At 44.9% G+C, this 17,168-nt stretch overlaps 1 protein-coding gene across 1 annotated transcript in view; it reads right to left on the bottom strand.

Annotated features, from left to right (window-relative positions):
* The window catches only part of Rnf144a (ring finger protein 144A), a 128,467-nt gene that overhangs the window by 96,536 nt on the left and 14,763 nt on the right, over positions 1 to 17,168 (bottom strand). The window lies entirely within an intron of this gene.

The following is a 17,168-nucleotide window of genomic DNA, read 5'->3' as shown; positions in this document are numbered from 1 at the left end:
CAAAGCCTGTTTGGCAAACACTTTGCAGATCTTGAAAGTTATGACCTTTGGCCTATGACCCAGGAATTGCCTGAGATAAATAAAAGGACAGCTACACGCTAAGTCCTGCACACACACACACACACACACACACACACACACTCTTCAAGTGGCATTATTTACACTAGGCTACAGGTGAAAACAACCCACATGGCCATCCACTGCTCAATGTCATATGAACATGCAACTGTTTTGGTCCTGGAAGAAACTACAGTACTGAATCACACTAAGACACGTGTGTGTGTGTGTGTGTGTGTGTGTGTGTGTGTGTGTGTGTGTGTGTGTGCATGGTGTGTGCAGATAGGTATGGATGCCAAAGGTTGATAATGAGATGTCTTTCTTAAATTTACACGATCACACCTTTTTTTTTTTTAAAGGAGGGTCTCTCATTTAGCCAAAAGTTCACCGTTTTGCCGAGGTTGGTGGACAGTAAGCCTGGGAGCCTTCCTTTTCTGCCTCCCAGTGCTAAGGTTGCAGGAACCAGGTCTGGTTTTTCACATGTTCTGAGGGGTTGAACTTAGTTCCCCAACAAGCACGTTACCCATTGAGTCATGTCCCTCAGCCTGAAGGTCAATCTTGAACACACTATGCTAAGAAAAAGACACTGGGCACGGAAGTTCTTCAGTACGCAAAACCACATATACAAAAACATACAAAATGTCCCAACAGGAAAACCAATGGAGAGAGAAGGGAAATGCCTGGTTTGCTGGGCACCACTGCATGATCCTGGCTGATGGGAGACGACGGAAAGCATTCTGGAATCACGGAAGGGTGACTGACGGTCACAAGACCATCTGCAAACATGCTCAAAACCCTCGCACGGGGACTCGAAGACAGTGACTTTAAGGCTATGAGTGAGAGAACTGGGAAACTATTAGCTTAAAAGAGGAGGGAAGGAGGGAGGAAAGGAGGGAGGGAGGGAGGGAGGGAGGGAGGGAGGGAGGGAGGGAGGGAGGGAGGGAGGGAGGGAGGGCAAGCATAAGCCCCTGGAAGAAGCAGGAGTACAGGGTAAGACTATAGCAGAATTTCTAAAACTTTTGCTTTCTTCAAGCAAATTGACTTTGCTTACCAGGATTGCAACACTCCTGAAAGAACTCTGTTTTGATAGGTTTCTGGCCATGGAGCTCAGACGACCACTGTCCATTCCCTGCGCTAGCATGAATACTTCCAGGTCCCATCAATGAGGGCTTTGAGAACAGCCATGCAGGTGACATCATGGCAGACAGACCTGTCTCTCTTTGGGGCATTAATCTCTCCTCCCTTACACTAGAACATCAGGCTTTGCCCACATAGCGTGCAAATGCACGATCATTTCTCTTGCAATACTCATGAGCAGATTGCTCAAGGCCGAGATCTTCAAGACTCACTCTGTTTCTCCAACAGAGCCCTAACTCCTACTCCAAAGTCTCTCACCTGTATACAACTGGCCTTGAATATCTTCACTATGACAAGTCCGGAAAATGTCATCACTAGGCTACCGGACTATTCTCTGCCTTCTTGGTGTAACTCCTAACTCTGCAGACAAAGACAGCACATTCCCCCTAGAGATGTACCTTGCCGCTGGTGCTCCCACCTAACTAGAACCTAGAAATAGCATGGAACCGCCAGCAGGAAATAAGCATTCTGCTAAGACAGCACACTGGCAATAGGAGCCGTTTTGAGTTGCAGCAAGAAGAGCTTTGCAAAGGCCAGCCAGTTGTAAAACTCTGCCCGGGCTCGGAGCGGAGCTAGGAGTCCTGTGTCCATGCTCTTCAGCCTCTCAGCCTGCAAAGGCCACTGGCTCCCTCAGTCCCAAAGCTCATAGTCTCAGAGACTGTTTGCATCTCCCCTGGAAAATGGGCACAAATAAGACATGGAAATATGCAGGGAGGCCAATCGGAGAGAAGGGGACCAGTGAAAGTGGGAGAAAACCAGAGAGGAAAACGGGTAAACATGATCAAAATTATTACATTATACATTATACACATACATATGTGGAAATGTCACAATGAATCCTGTCACTATGCTAATTAACATATGCTAATGAAGAGCATACAATGCTTGTGTTGGAAACAGATGCCTTCTTGGTTTTGCTTTGTTTTTGTTTTTTTAGGACAGGGTTTCTCTGTATATGTAGCTTTGGAGCCTGTCCTGAAACTCACTCTGTAAACCAGGTTGACTTCAAACTACAGGGATCAGCCTGTCTCTGCCTCCCAAGTGCTGAGATTAAAGGCATGCGCCACCACCACCCGGCTGAGATGTCTTCTATAGTGATGAATCATTTGCATTTTAAATGTATTTCGTTATTTAGAGACAGGCCTGCGCATGTGTGTCTGTGCGTGTGTCTGCGCATGTGTGTCTGCGCGTGTGTCTGTGCATGTGCCTGTGCCTGCAGGCACCTACGAAGACTAGAATAAGAGATAGGTTCCCCAGAGCTAGAGTTCAGGCAGTTGGGAGCTGCCCAGTGTTGGTGCTAAGAGCCAAACTCCAGTGGTTGCTGGGCCATCTCCCCAGCCCTTTATTTGCAGATTTTATTTATTTTATGTTATTGCAGATAAGATGTCTGCAGATACTATTAATGGTGGAGTAGTGATGGGCAAGAAGTCCTTGCTCTTAAGAATACTACATACGGGGATGGGAGAGACAGCTCAGTGGTTATTATACAGTTCCCAGGGACGGCATGGTGGCTCAGAACCATCTATAACAGGGTCAGATGCCTCCTCTGTCATGCAGGAATACATGCAAGCACTCATATACAAAAAATACATAAACAGGTAAATCTTAAAGAATTCTACACAACAGTGAGCCCCAAGTCTACCCATGAGCCTTCTAGCTAGTAACAAAATCCACTTCTGTTTATTCCAAGGAATAAATATAATAAATTATGGGAGGGAGACTTCTCATTTCCTAGCAGGCCATTCCAACGGTGTCTAATAAATTCCATCCATACGAACATGGATGCCACCACAAATGCAAAAGCCCCCCCAAAGACAAGCTTATGCAGAAAGCATGAAGAAATGACCTCACTGATCCCTCTCATCAGGTACATGCACATCTCTCTGTGTGATCGTGCCTTATTAAATAAAGGCAATCACTCAGACAACCAGGCCTGTGAGGAGAATACCGAACTGGAATCATCACTTGGCACCTTTCCCACCACAATCCAACCCATAGTTCTGGAGCAGCAGGTGCCCCCGGATAGCCACGCCAGCTCAACAGAAAACTGTACTTACTACCACTATCACGAGGTATTATTTTTTCCAATTTTACTCTGGAATTTGACCGCACAAGTGTCCACTCTGTAGACGGCAATCTGCTGCCCTGTGAAATGGAACAGGCCTGCGAAAACTTGGCAGTCTCCGTGCACGTACGTGCATACATATCTGCACAATAAGCAAGCACACCCGCGTGGACACTTGTGAGCTGTGGGTAATGGATCAGGGTAAAAGCCTTGCACGGAAGGGTGGGTGCTGCTTCTCAGAGCGATTCCTCGCAGTCTCTGGAGAGAGAGCAGATCCAGTGGAATGAGGAAGCCGGGTGGAAAGACAGCTGAGAAGAAATCAGCCTGGCGAGGTTCCTGGGAAGGATTTGGGGAGTCCTCACAGCTGTGGCCAGAGGCGCCAGAGTCAGATGTGCTCGGAAGTGAGTTTCAGAACTGGCTGTAGAGAAGGAAATGGGGGAGGAGGTCAAAATGGAGAGTGGCGAGGGAGGGAAGTGAGGAAAAGGGAGAGAAAGGGGAAAGTGAAGATGAGAAAGGGGGAGAAAAAGAGGAGAAGAGGAAAGAAAAGGAGGGGGGAGAAAAGACCAAAATGCTTCCAGGTTTTCATTTAGAACAGTGGAGCACCTGCCTTTGAGTGATGGAGCACTCCTCACACCACATGTACACGTGAGGAGCACTTGCCTGAGAGTGGTGGAGCACACCTCACACCACATGTACACATGTGAGGAGCACCTGCCTTTGAGTGGTGGAACACTCCTCACACCACATGTACACATGCGAGGAGCACCTGCCTGAGAGTGGTGGAGCACACCTCACACCACATGTACACATGTGAGGAGCACCTGCCTTTGAGTGGTGGAACACTCCTCACACCACATGTACACATGCGAGGAGCACCTGCCTGAGAGTGGTGGAGCACACCTCACACCACATGTACACATGTGAGGAGCACCTGCCTGTGAGTGGTGGAACACTCCTCACACCACGTGTTCCTGTGAGGAGCACCTGCCTGTTAGTGGTGGAGCACTCCTCACACCACATATATCTGTGAGGAGCACCTGTCTGTGAGTGATGGAGTACTGTTCATACCACATGCACACCTCTGAGGATCTAGGCAGGTGACAAGCCCAGGGTCAGGCAGAAGAACTTGTCTGTGTCAGGAGGCTGTCTGTCAAGAGCTCACCCGAGCATGAGCACCAGAGGAAAGGGCAATAGAAGTGTGCAGATGTGCCTCCCCGCTCTAGTGACAACTCAGAGAGACACATGGCACAGGGCTCCAGTAGGAAGTCAGGGGACAGGAAAACACACGGGAGCCCTCACACAGGAGGAGTGATGGTGCAGTGTGACATCACAGCCCTGGGAACCATTGCAGAAGCCAATGCGGGAAGGTGTAACTGAAGGTAGCAAGCTGAGTCTATCATAGGATGCTACCCCTGTGAGTAATCAAGAGATGTGCTGGTCTGGAAAGACGTCTAAGACACACCTGGAAATAAAAAGGCAACAAGTAAAATGTGCGCGTGACAAGATTATATGTGTGCGCAGGACTGAAGACGTGCAGTTCTTCTGGGGGACGTCAGAGCAAACGAACGCGAGCCAGCGGTCACTCTAATCAAAAGGGATTTACTCTGCACTGTGCCCCTCTTCGGAGCCTTTCGTCTCTGCCTGTTTTCAGAGGTTAAGAATCTCTGGCACAGTAAACTTTACCCACTACTTATTTGTCCTTTGCCTGCCTAAGGATCACATATGCCACGTATAACATGCCACAGATGATGAGTTAAAACCCTACAGGAAGGGCCTAATTTCCTTGCATTCCTGGCCCCACAGAGAAGCAGGGCTTTCTTTCTCTTCTTTACACTGGCTACCCCCATCTACACACCACACACACACACACACACACACACACACAAACATACTCACACACTCACACTCAGTACATTGACATTTAGCCTCTGCTCATCTGCTTGTGATTATCACACCACACACACACACACACACACACACACACACTCACACTCACACTCGGTACACTGACATTTAGCCTCTGACCGTCTGCTTGCGGCTATCTCTACAAAGCATGTGGAGAGGAAAGACCTATGTGGAACGCCTTGCACAGATGCACAACACCAAGGACCCGAAGAAATCCGGCTGCTTCTCCCAGGTCTTTCCATTCCCAAGCCCGGGATTGTCTTCCAGTTGCTGCTGATCCTGAAAATTAGGATTTCAAAACTCAGTGCAGCTCTAGGAAAGGGGGTTCTCACAGCGGATGCAGGCAGAGGTTGCCACATGTGTGAGCTTCAGTATGAATGGGGGTCTTGTCTGGCTGCAATAAAGCTCCCCTCTGTTTGTATGCATGCTATACTGAGAGTCTTGTCCACTGGGAAGCTACCCAGCGCTCCATGACAATCCCTTCCGTGTTGTCTTGAAGGGATCCGTTTAACATTTGCCTTCTCTGGGGTAAATACAGCAACCAAAGCATTTCTCTAGGCAGCCATGAAGCCCGCTCACTGGCTCATTGGCTATCATTTAATTGAGGGTTGATTGGGCTTTTGTTTTGCTTTGTTTTTGTTTTTTTGTTTTCGTTTTGCTTTTAATTCTCTTGCTGAAAAGTAAGGCCTCTGGTTATTCGACTATCACTCCTAACTCAAAGAAATCACTCATAAAAACACAACTGATTCTCAAGCTCCAGGAGGCCCACAAAGAACCAATTGATTTACCCAACTGGATGCTGAAGCAGGCACAAAATAAGAATCTTGTTGCTGTCGGGACATTACACTAGGAAAAAAAAAACCCAACTAATTTATTTAGAGCCCTGCGACAATAAAACACTCTGTGACTTTAAGGAACTCAGAAAGCAGTTCCCTGGGCAACATGTCTCTAAGAAGAATGAGGTGGGTTTGTGTTTGCTGAGCGGAGGGAAATTTCTCCAGGGAGCAAGATGAATTACCTTCCTATCCAAAACATGTGTGTGCTAGCAGAGCCAGGGACTCTGACAGGGACAAGATGCCCATGCAGGCAGAGACAGTCCTGCATCTGAACACCAAGGTCTGGACAGGAGGGAAGGGTCTTGTATCATGTGACTCCGCACTGTCCAGCGTGTGTGTTTTTAATGTATCCTACCCATGTTATTCCTACGATATAAGATTGAGTATTTAGAGTCTACCGGTCAGTGTGGCTGGTTATCTAAGGACAAGATAGCTACACCATCACCTCCCTTACCTCATAACAAGACCTCGGGGCCAGGGCGAGGGTGCAGTCAGCATGATTATGTGCATATCCAATAAATGAATAAGTAAATAAAATTTTAATCCAAATTAAAATCCCTCAGATCTCTCACACAGTAAGTCCCTCATCTCTGGTTTGCACTCATGATCTTCTGTCTTCTGTAAAGTTCATACAAATAGACAAATAGCATCTAACCTTTTAAGTCTGGCTCCTTTTGTATTTCTTGTTTGAAAGCTAAAATTGAAATGACATATTTCTTGGGCAAGTTCCTTCCATCAAAGCCATACATTACGTTTCTCCAAGGCGATCTGTGTGTTCCATCTAATCAGTTCTAAATAATCCCACAGATGACAGAGGACGGACCTATGTGTGCAAAGAGTCTGCAGATATTAACCGAGCAAAAAGTGGCGGGTCAATAAAGCCTTTTAAACATCTCACCCATGTAAAGTGCCCAGAGCTATCCTAAAACGACTATGTAAGGCTCAAAGTCAGAAGAACATGTGTAAGGCTGCTGACAGGTTAGACGCTCAAATCTCAAAATCCCCAAACAGCCCAGCCTCCCACAATAGCTCTCTGAGCCATGTAAGACGTGAATCCTCTCCATCATCACAGCCAGGGACTACAGGACACCGATGGAACACTGGCGGGCACACACCAGACACAACCAAGGTGGAAACCACAGACACGAGCTTCATCATGTGAAAACCTAAAGGGCCACAGCTCCATCACAGGAAAAGGTCAGAGGTCAGGCGAGTGGCGAAACAGGGACTTCTTACAACAATCTCAAAATGTCTTACAAAAACAAACAAACAAACAAATAAATAAATAAGGTCCCAGGACAAAGTCACATTATCAACCCTGCGTAGAAAAGTGAAGTCAGAGTCCCCGCCACAACCCACCACAGGGGCAGGAGCTAGGGAGGAAGGATGCTCTGTTGCAAGGGCCATTTAATACACAATTTGGTGGTACAACGTTTTCAGAAAGGGTGTTATGTTTAGAAATACTGACTTCGAACTATAGGGCAATCACTGATTTTTTTTTTTTGTAAATATAATGATGGGCTAATAGTGGTACCTCGGCAATCCCATCCATATTCAAGCAGGAAAGTCAGAAAAAGAAAAAGGAAAAGAGACAATAAGCGGAAAATAACCATCCACAAGGTATCACAGCTGCCAGACAACCATATCGAAAATCACTTTAAACATAAATGGTCTAAAAAAAAAATCAGTTAAAAGACGTGGACTTCAGGAGACTTCATCCGTTAAGTTCCTCTGTGGAGTGAGTGGCTGTTTATACAGAAATCACAGCTTGTCAACGTGAAGAGAGTAAGCGTCCGTGTGATTCTTGGTCACAGACAGTCCCTCTTATGTCACAGACCCACAGGCTCAGGTAATGGAGAGAGAACAGAAAGACAGTAAGAACTGGAGGCTGGGGAGGCCCAGTGTAACACGCCGTCTTCTGGACACCATAGGACCACCGCAGTCAGAAACTCGAGGCAGATGTTGTTGCCTGCATAATACCAAGCCGGCTACTATTCCAGCATAGAGGGTGGAGAGGTTCATTAGATCCCTACTCTAGGTGAGAAGACAACGACAAGAATGGCTTCTGAGAAATGGGGAGTGGCCCCTGATAGGTCCATTATGCTCCTGGGGATGGCCCCACACCAGGAGTTAACAAGTAGGACATATTAGACTCAGTGGGTTATTAAATAAGTTATTAGATAAAAAAAAATAGAGAACACAAAGTTAGGAGGGGATAAAAGACGTGGATGGACCCAGGAGGAATTAAGGTAAGAAAAATGGGAGAAATTAATATAATTAAAAGACATTGCATATAGTTATGAAATTCTCAAATTAATAAAAATACTATATAAAAATATGGGTACAAGAGTGAAAAGAAAAACACAACTGTGCATTGTATTATTTGTAAGAAACTCACTGAAAAGCCACAGAAGCAGATTAAAAGTAAAGGGTTGGAGATAAAATACACCATGCTAAAGCTAATCAAAAGGAAGCTGGACGGCAAGGATTTAAAGCCAGAACCATCGGGCTGTGTTGTGGCATTGCATTTATATGTTAATAAATAAGTTTGCCTGAGGAGCAGAAGAGTAAAACAGCCACACTGGCCAGCTTTACAGAGCAGGCAGCAATGGCACACACCTTTAATCCCAATAGCCACACTAGCTTGCTACAGAGGCCAGGCGGTGGTGGTGCACACCCTTAATCCCAGAACTAGAGAGGATTGGATCTCGGGAGGAAATAGCGCTCAGTCTCATTCTGAGGTTTCCTGGAGGCGGGATCATCATTTTCGGACTGAGGTCGAGGTAAGAGCCAGTGGCTGGTTGCTTAGCTTTTCTGGTCTTCAGGTTGAACCCCAATATCTGTCTCTGGTTTTTTTTTATCCATGTGACAAGGCTGCAAAGCATAAAGAGACCAATTCTACCAGAAGACATAAACATGTACATACTCACCAGCAGAGTCCAATGCACAAAGGCAAAGCTGATAAAACTACAGGGGAGAAGCATCCATTAAATAGAAATTGAACACCATTCATGGGGAAGGGACAAGTTCGGCAGGCAGAAAACAAAACGAAAGAAAAAACTAGACCAGACGAAGATGATCTGGACAACACCAACAATCAACGTGAGCTGCTGCATCCGCCACCTCACATCTGAACTCTGTGGCTCCCAGGAAACACCCTAGGCCACAAGGTACACATGAAAATGAAAACAAATGGGAAAAAGAACCATAGAAATTATGACAAGTTTCATGCTTGGAAACCCAAACCCGTAGCCAGAGGATACACAGGAAAGCCCCAGGCCTGGAGACGTTGAGGCTACCTTAGACACCGTGAGAAGGAATCCATGTATGAAGAAAAATGGAGAGAGAAAAAAAAAAACACGAGCTTGTGTGTGTGTGCATGCGTGAACACACACACACATCATTCATGGGCTACAGATGTTAACTGCAATCTTAACACAAAACAACGTTCCAAATTAAAAAAAAAAAAAAAGGAGACCCTTATCTCCCTGACTACTCCAAAGGGGCAGCTTCCCCAGCTATTCCCTCTCTCCTGCAACGCCATCCCAGCTTTCTGCCTGGAACCCATACCCTCCCCTCTCCTTTTTTCGGGGCTTGAATTCCTCCATCTCAGCCAGGGTGGGCACCGCGGGCCAGGTTAGGCGGTGAGTGCAAAGGGACTGGAGTCCCTTTGTTCCAAAAGCCGGCCTGCAGCAAGCCAAGACTGCAGGCAGGGGCACCTCTGACCAGCGAGGGGCTCGGATCCTGTGGAGGGGTAAGTGTATTGTTCCTGACCGCCACACAAGGCCGGTTAGGGAACACACAATACTCCCGCCACCCTTATCTCCCTGACTACTCCAAAGGGGCAGCTTCCCCAGCTATTCCCTCTCTCCTGCAACGCCATCCCAGCTTTCTGCCTGGAACCCATACCCTCCCCTCTCCTTTTTTCGGGGCTTGAATTCCTCCATCTCAGCCGGGGTGGGCACCGCGGGCCAGGTTAGGCGGTGAGTGCAAAGGGACTGGAGTCCCTTTGTTCCAAAAGCCGGCCTGCAGCAAGCCAAGACTGCAGGCAGGGGCACCTCTGACCAGCGAGGGGCTCGGATCCTGTGGAGGGGTAAGTGTATTGTTCCTGACCGCCACACAAGGCCGGTTAGGGAACACACAATACTCCCGCCACCCTTATCTCCCTGACTACTCCAAAGGGGCAGCTTCCCCAGCTATTCCCTCTCTCCTGCAACGCCATCCCAGCTTTCTGCCTGGAACCCATACCCTCCCCTCTCCTTTTTTCGGGGCTTAAATTCCTCCATCTCAGCCGGGGTGGGCACCGCGGGACGTACAGGCGGTGAGTGCAAAGGGACGGAAATCCCTTTGTTCTAATTGCCTGCCTGCAGCAACCTAAGGCTGCAGGCAAAGTGATTCCTGGATAGCAAGGGGCATTAATCCAGTAGCAAAAGACCCAGCGGAGGGAAGAGCCATTGGAGCGCATCTGAAGGAAGAGATGGGCAGGCGCCAAGGCAAGAATTCCTCCAACAATCTGAAAAACAACACGAAAACACCAGATCCCAGCGATCTTATGACAGAAGGACTTGAACACCCTATACCGGAAGAAGTGGAAAACAGTGTCATTATAAAAGCAATAGAGTCTCTTAAACAGGGTATGAATAACTCACTTAAAGAAATAGAAGAGAAATATAACAAAAAGATGGAAGAAATGAGTAAAGAAATGGAAGACAAATATAACAAAAAGTTTGAAGAAATAAGTAAATTCATAAATGATACCCTGGGAAACCAAGAAAAAACAATCAAACAGGTAATGGAATCAGTTCAAGAATTGAAAACTGAAATGGAGGCAGTGAAGAAAACACAAACCGACGACCGGCTGGATATGGAAAATCTAGGTAAACAAACAGAGACTTCAGGAACAAGCATAACCAATAGAATACAAGAGATAGAAGAACGAATCTCAGATTATGAAGACACCATAGAGAAAATAAATGCCCTGACCAAAGAAAACAGCAAATCCAACAAATTCTCATCACAAAACATTCAGGAAATATGGGACATAATAAAAAAAACCAAATCTAAGAATAATAGGAGTAGAAGAAGGAGAAGAATTGCAGACCAAAGGTCCAGAAAATATATTCAACAAAATTATAGAAGAAAACTTTCCCATCCTAAAGAGTGATATTCCTATGAAGGTGCAAGAAGCATACAGAACACCGAATAGACTGGATCAGAAAAAAACATCCCCTCGCCATATAATAATCAAAACACAAAGCATTCAGATTAAAGAAAGGATATTAAGAGCTGCAAAGGAAAAAGGTCAAGTAACCTATAAAGGTAAACCTATCAGACTTACACCAGACTTCTCTATAGAAACCATGAAAGCCAGAAGGTCCTGGATAGAGGTACTGCAGAAACTAAGGGACCATGGATGCAAGCCCAGATTAATATACCCAGCCAAGCTTTCATTTACTATCAACGGAGAAAACAAAATATTCCAGGATAAAAACAAATTTAAACAATACGTAACTACTAATCCAGCCTTACAGAGAATATTAGAAGGAAAATTACATCCCAAGGAATCCAACATTGCCAACACTGCCTACAATAACTCAGACATCTAGCGACCCTTCACTAGCACAACCCAAAGAAGGAAAACACATACACTCTACTACCCAAAAAAAAAAAAAATGACTCGAGTCAACAACCACTGGTCATTAATATCTCTTAATATCAATGGACTCAATTCACCTATAAAGAGGCACAGACTTAGAGATTGGATACGAAAACAGGATCCAACATTCTGCTGTTTACAAGAAACACACCTCAACCACAAAGACAGACACCTACTCAGAGTAAAGGGTTGGGAAAAGGTTTTCCAAGCAAATGGACCTAAGAAACAAGCGGGTGTGGCCATTCTAATATCTAACAAAATCGACTTCAAACTAAAATCAATCAGAAGAGATGGAGATGGACATTTCATACTCATAACAGGAACAACTCATCAGGAAGAAGTCTCAATCCTGAATATCTATGCCCCTAATATAAAGGCACCCACATATGTAAAAGAAACTCTTCTAGAACTCAAGGCAGTCATCAAACCACACACGCTAATAGTAGGAGACTTCAACACTCCTCTCTCACCAATGGACAGGTCAATCAGACAGAAACCTAACAGAGAATTAAGAGATTTATTGGAGGTATTGAATCAAATGGACTTAGCAGACATCTATAGAACACTCCACCCAAATAGGAAAGAATATACCTTCTTCTCTGCAGTTCATGGAACCTTCTCGAAGATTGACCACATACTCGGTAACAAAGCAAACTTCCACAGATACAAAAAAATATTAGTAACCACCTGTTACTTGTCAGATCACCATGGATTAAAATTAGAATTCAACAACAATGCTAACCCCAGGAAGTCAACAAACTCATGGAAGTTGAACAGTCAACTACTAAATCACCCCTGGGTCAAGGACGAAATTAAGAAAGAAATTAAAGACTTCCTTGAATTTAATGAAAACAAAGACACAACATACTCAAACCTATGGGACACTATGAAAGCAGTGCTAAGAGGAAAGTTCATAGCAATAGGCGCCCAAATAAAGAAAACGGAGAAAGCACACATTGGAGACCTAACAGCACACTTGAAAGCTCTAGAAAAAAAAGAAGCTGATTCACCTAGGAGGAGTAGAAGACTGGAAATAATCAAACTGAGGGCTGAAATCAACAAAATAGAAACAGAGAAAACAATCCAAAGAATCAATGAATCAAAAAGCTGGTTCTTGGAGAAAATCAACAAGATTGATAAACCCCTATCCAAACTAATCAAACGGCAGAGAGAGAACATGCAAATTAATAGGATCAGAAATGAAAAGGGGGACATAACCACAGACACAGAGGAAATTCAGAGAATCATTAGATCTTACTACGAAAGTTTATATGCCACAAAGTTGGAAAATGTAAAAGAAATGGACATTTTTTTAGATAAGTACCATATACCAAAGTTGAACCAAGAACAGGTGAACAATCTAAATAGACCTGTTAGTCGCGAAGAATTAGAAGCTGTTATCAAAAATCTCCCTACCAAAAAAAGCCCAGGACCAGATGGTTTCAATGCAGAATTCTACCAGAACTTCCAGGAAGAGCTAATACCTATACTCCTTAACGTATTCCACAATATAGAAACAGAAGAGTCACTGCCTAACTCCTTTTATGAAGCTACAGTTACCCTAATACCAAAACCACACAAAGACACAACCAAGAAAGAGAATTACAGGCCAATCTCACTCATGAACATTGACGCGAAAATTCTCAATAAAATACTGGCAAACCGTATCCAAGAGCACATTAGAAAAATTATCCATTATGATCAAGTCGGCTTCATTCCAGAGATGCAGGGCTGCTTCAACATACGGAAATCTATCAATGTAATCCATCATATAAATAAACTGAAAGAAAAAAACCATATGATCATCTCACTAGATGCTGAAAAAGCATTTGACAAAATTCAACACCCATTTATGATAAAGGTGTTGGAGAGACTGGGGATACAAGGATCATACCTAAATATAATAAAAGCAATATACAGCAAGCCGACAGCTAACATCAAACTGAATGGAGAGAAACTCAAAGCCTTTCCACTAAAATCAGGAACGCGACAAGGCTGTCCACTCTCTCCATACCTCTTCAATATAGTGCTTGAAGTTCTAGCAATAGCAATAAGACAACATAAGGAGATCAAGGGGATTCGTATTGGAAAGGATGAAGTCAAACTTTCGTTATTTGCTGACGATATGATAGTTTACATAAGTGACCCCAAAAACTCTACCAAAGAACTCCTACAGCTGATAAACACCTTTAGTAACGTGGCAGGATACAAGATCAACTCCAAAAAATCAGTGGCCTTCCTATACACAAAGGATAAAGTAGCAGAGAGGGAAATCAGAGAAACATCACCTTTCATGATAGCCACAAATAGCATAAAATATCTTGGGGTTACTCTAACCAAGGAAGTGAAAGACCTATTTGACAAAAACTTTAAGTCTTTGAAGAAAGAAATTGAGGAGGATACCAGAAAATGGAAAGACCTCCCCTGCTCTTGGATTGGGAGAATCAACATAGTAAAAATGGCAATTCTACCAAAAGCAATCTATAGATTCAATGCAATCCCCATCAAAATCCCATCAAACTTCTTCACAGACCTTGAGAGAACAATAATCAAGTTTATATGGCAAAACAAAAAACCCAGGATAGCCAAAACAATCTTATACAATAAAGGAACTTCAGGAGGCATTACCATCCCTGACTTCAAACTCTATTATAGAGCTACAGTATTGAAAACAGCTTGGTATTGGCATAAGAACAGAGAAATCGACCTTTGGAATCGAATAGAAGACCCGGATATTAACCCACAAACCTATGAGCACCTAATTTTTGACAAGGGAGCTAAAGGTATACAATGGAAGAAGGAAAGCATCTTTAACAAATGGTGCTGGCATAACTGGATGTCATCCTGTAAAAAAATGAAAGTAGATCCATATCTATCACCATGCACAAAAATCAAGTCCAAATGGATTAAAGACATCAACATTAATCCGTCCACTTTGAACCTGATAGAAGAGAAAGTGGGAAGTAGTCTACAAGATATAGGCACAGGAGCCCTCTTCCTAAGTAGGACCCCAGCAGCACAGACAATAAGAGAAACAATGAATAAATGGGATCTACTGAAACTGAGAAGCTTCTGTAAAGCAAAGGACACTGTCAGTAAGACAAAAAGGCTGCCTTCTGACTGGGAGAAGATCTTCACCAGCCCCTCATCAGACAAAGGTCTGATCTCCAGAATATACAAAGAACTCAATAAACTAGACACTAAAACTCTAATTAACCCAATTAAAAAATGGGGTACTGATCTGAACAGAGAATTCACAACAGATGAACTTCGAATGGCCAGAAGACACTTAAGGTCATGCTCAACCTCCTTAGCGATCAGGGAAATGCAAATCAAAACCACTTTGAGATACCATCTTACACCTGTCAGAATAGCTAAAGTTAAAAACACCAATGATAGCCTATGCTGGAGGGGATGTGGAATGAGGGGAACACTCATCCATTGTTGGTGGGAATGCAAACTTGTGCAGCCACTTTGGAAATCAGTGTGGCGGTTTCTCAGGAAACTGGGAGTCAACCTCCCTCAGGACCCAGCAATTCCTCTCTTGGGAATATACCCTAGAGATGCCCAAACATACTACAAAAGCGTTTGTTCAACTATGTTCATAGCAGCACTATTTGTAATAGCCAGAACCTGGAAACAGCCTAGGTGCCCCTCAATAGAAGAATGGTTAAAAAAGGTGTGGAACATATACACATTAGAGTTTTACTCAGCGGTAAAAAATAATGACATCTTGAATTTTGCATGCAAATGGATGGACATAGAAAACGCTTTACTGAGTGAGGTAAGCCAGACCCAAAAAGAGGAACACGGTATGTATTCACTCATAAGTGGATTCTAACCATAATTAAAGGTCTTTGAGCCTATTATTCGTGATCCTAGAGAAGCTAAATAAGAAGACGAACCTGATGAAGATTATTTACCTATCCGCCAGGAGGTAGGAAATAGTCAAGAGTCCCAGGTAATCTTGGGTGCATGGGGGGGGGGGGGTGGGAGGGTTGTTGGAAGGGGAGAGGGTTAGAGAGAAGGGAGTAGGGGAGGAATGGAGAAAGCTCGGTTGACCGGGATGGGGGGAAGGGAGGAAGGATGAATGTGGGATCAGGGAAGAATATATTTCAACTAAGGGAGTCATATTAGAGTTTACAGGAAACTTGATTATATATGGGATCCCAGGTCCAAGGAGAGATCCCCAGATTGTTCTCTGGACAGAGGAGGGGGTGCCTGAACCGGCCTTGGCCCGTGACCATACTGATGAATATTTTGCTTATCACCATAGATCCCTCATCTGGCGTTGGATGACGAAACAGATGGAGGCCCGCGTTGGAGCACCGAACTGAGCCCCCCAAGAACCAAACGAGGAGCAAAAGGAGGAAGAAAATGACGAAGGACTGCGAGGGATACTATCACCCACTGATACAAGGGGTCGGATCTAATGAGAGTTTACCAAGGCCAGATGGACCGTGACTGAACGAGCATGTGATCCAACCAGATTCTCTGAATGTGGCTGGTTTTTCTGAATGTGGCTGGCCTGCAGTCTTTCCGAGAAGCCATTGACAATGACACTGGGACTGGTTTCCTCTGCATATACTGGATTTTTGGGATCCAGTCTGTTTGGATGCTCACCTTCCTGGACCTGGAGTGAGGGGGGAGGAACTTGGACTTCCCACAGGGCAGGAGACCCTGACTTCCCTTGGGGACAAAGAGGGAGGAGGAGAGGGAGGGGGGAGTGGGAGGGCGTTGGGAGGAGGGGCGTAAATGGAAACTTTTTATAATTTAATAAAATTACAAAAAAAAAAAGGAGAGAATGGGGTATTACTCATTTAGGTGTTTCTCGCCTTAACTGAAAACTAAAGACAAAATTAGCAGTTTCTAATTTGTACTATTTGTTTGCTCATTTTCTGCAGTGCTGGGCTTGGGGCTCAGGGCCTGTAGACTCTTGTCAAGCACTCTGCCACAGAGCTACAACTCCAGGCCCAAGCGCTCACCACTGTCATGTATGATATGGTCTCATACTTTCCCACAACGAGGCATTCTTGGGCTCACCTTTCAGACTACCCCTTAATGTCTACCTTTACATGTACAGAGGTGTGATGTCTTCAGTTCTCAGAGGAGTCCCACAGATAAAGTAACCTTGGCACCATTCTCACCGCATAGATGAACAAATCGGGGACATTTGTGGGAGTCAAAGGCCTCCTCAGCCCGCTGGGGCTGAGGACTTGGGCAAGACTCCTCTTCTCTCTCTCTGACCTCATCTTGTCTCCTCTTGCACAACCCCTGACCACAGCTGCCACACTGGGAGGTGTCAGCCATGCATGACGATTCCGCAGGCTCCTGCCTCCCTTCTGAGGTTCACCATCACAGGCAGATCTGCAGGGGCCTGACCTACACGGGAGCCAACAGAGCAGCCCTTCTGAACCAGTGCTGATGTTGGCATTGCTGTTTAGTTTAATAACAGGGGGTTCCTTCCTTCCTGGTCTATTACTCATTGTTCTCTAAGGCACCACAGCAGAAT

The sequence above is a fragment of the Myodes glareolus genome, chromosome 6 (assembly GCF_982192425.1).
Source record: "Myodes glareolus chromosome 6, mMyoGla1.1, whole genome shotgun sequence".
Classification (NCBI taxonomy): Eukaryota; Metazoa; Chordata; class Mammalia; order Rodentia; family Cricetidae; genus Myodes; species Myodes glareolus.
This window is presented reverse-complemented; position numbering and strand designations above follow the sequence as displayed.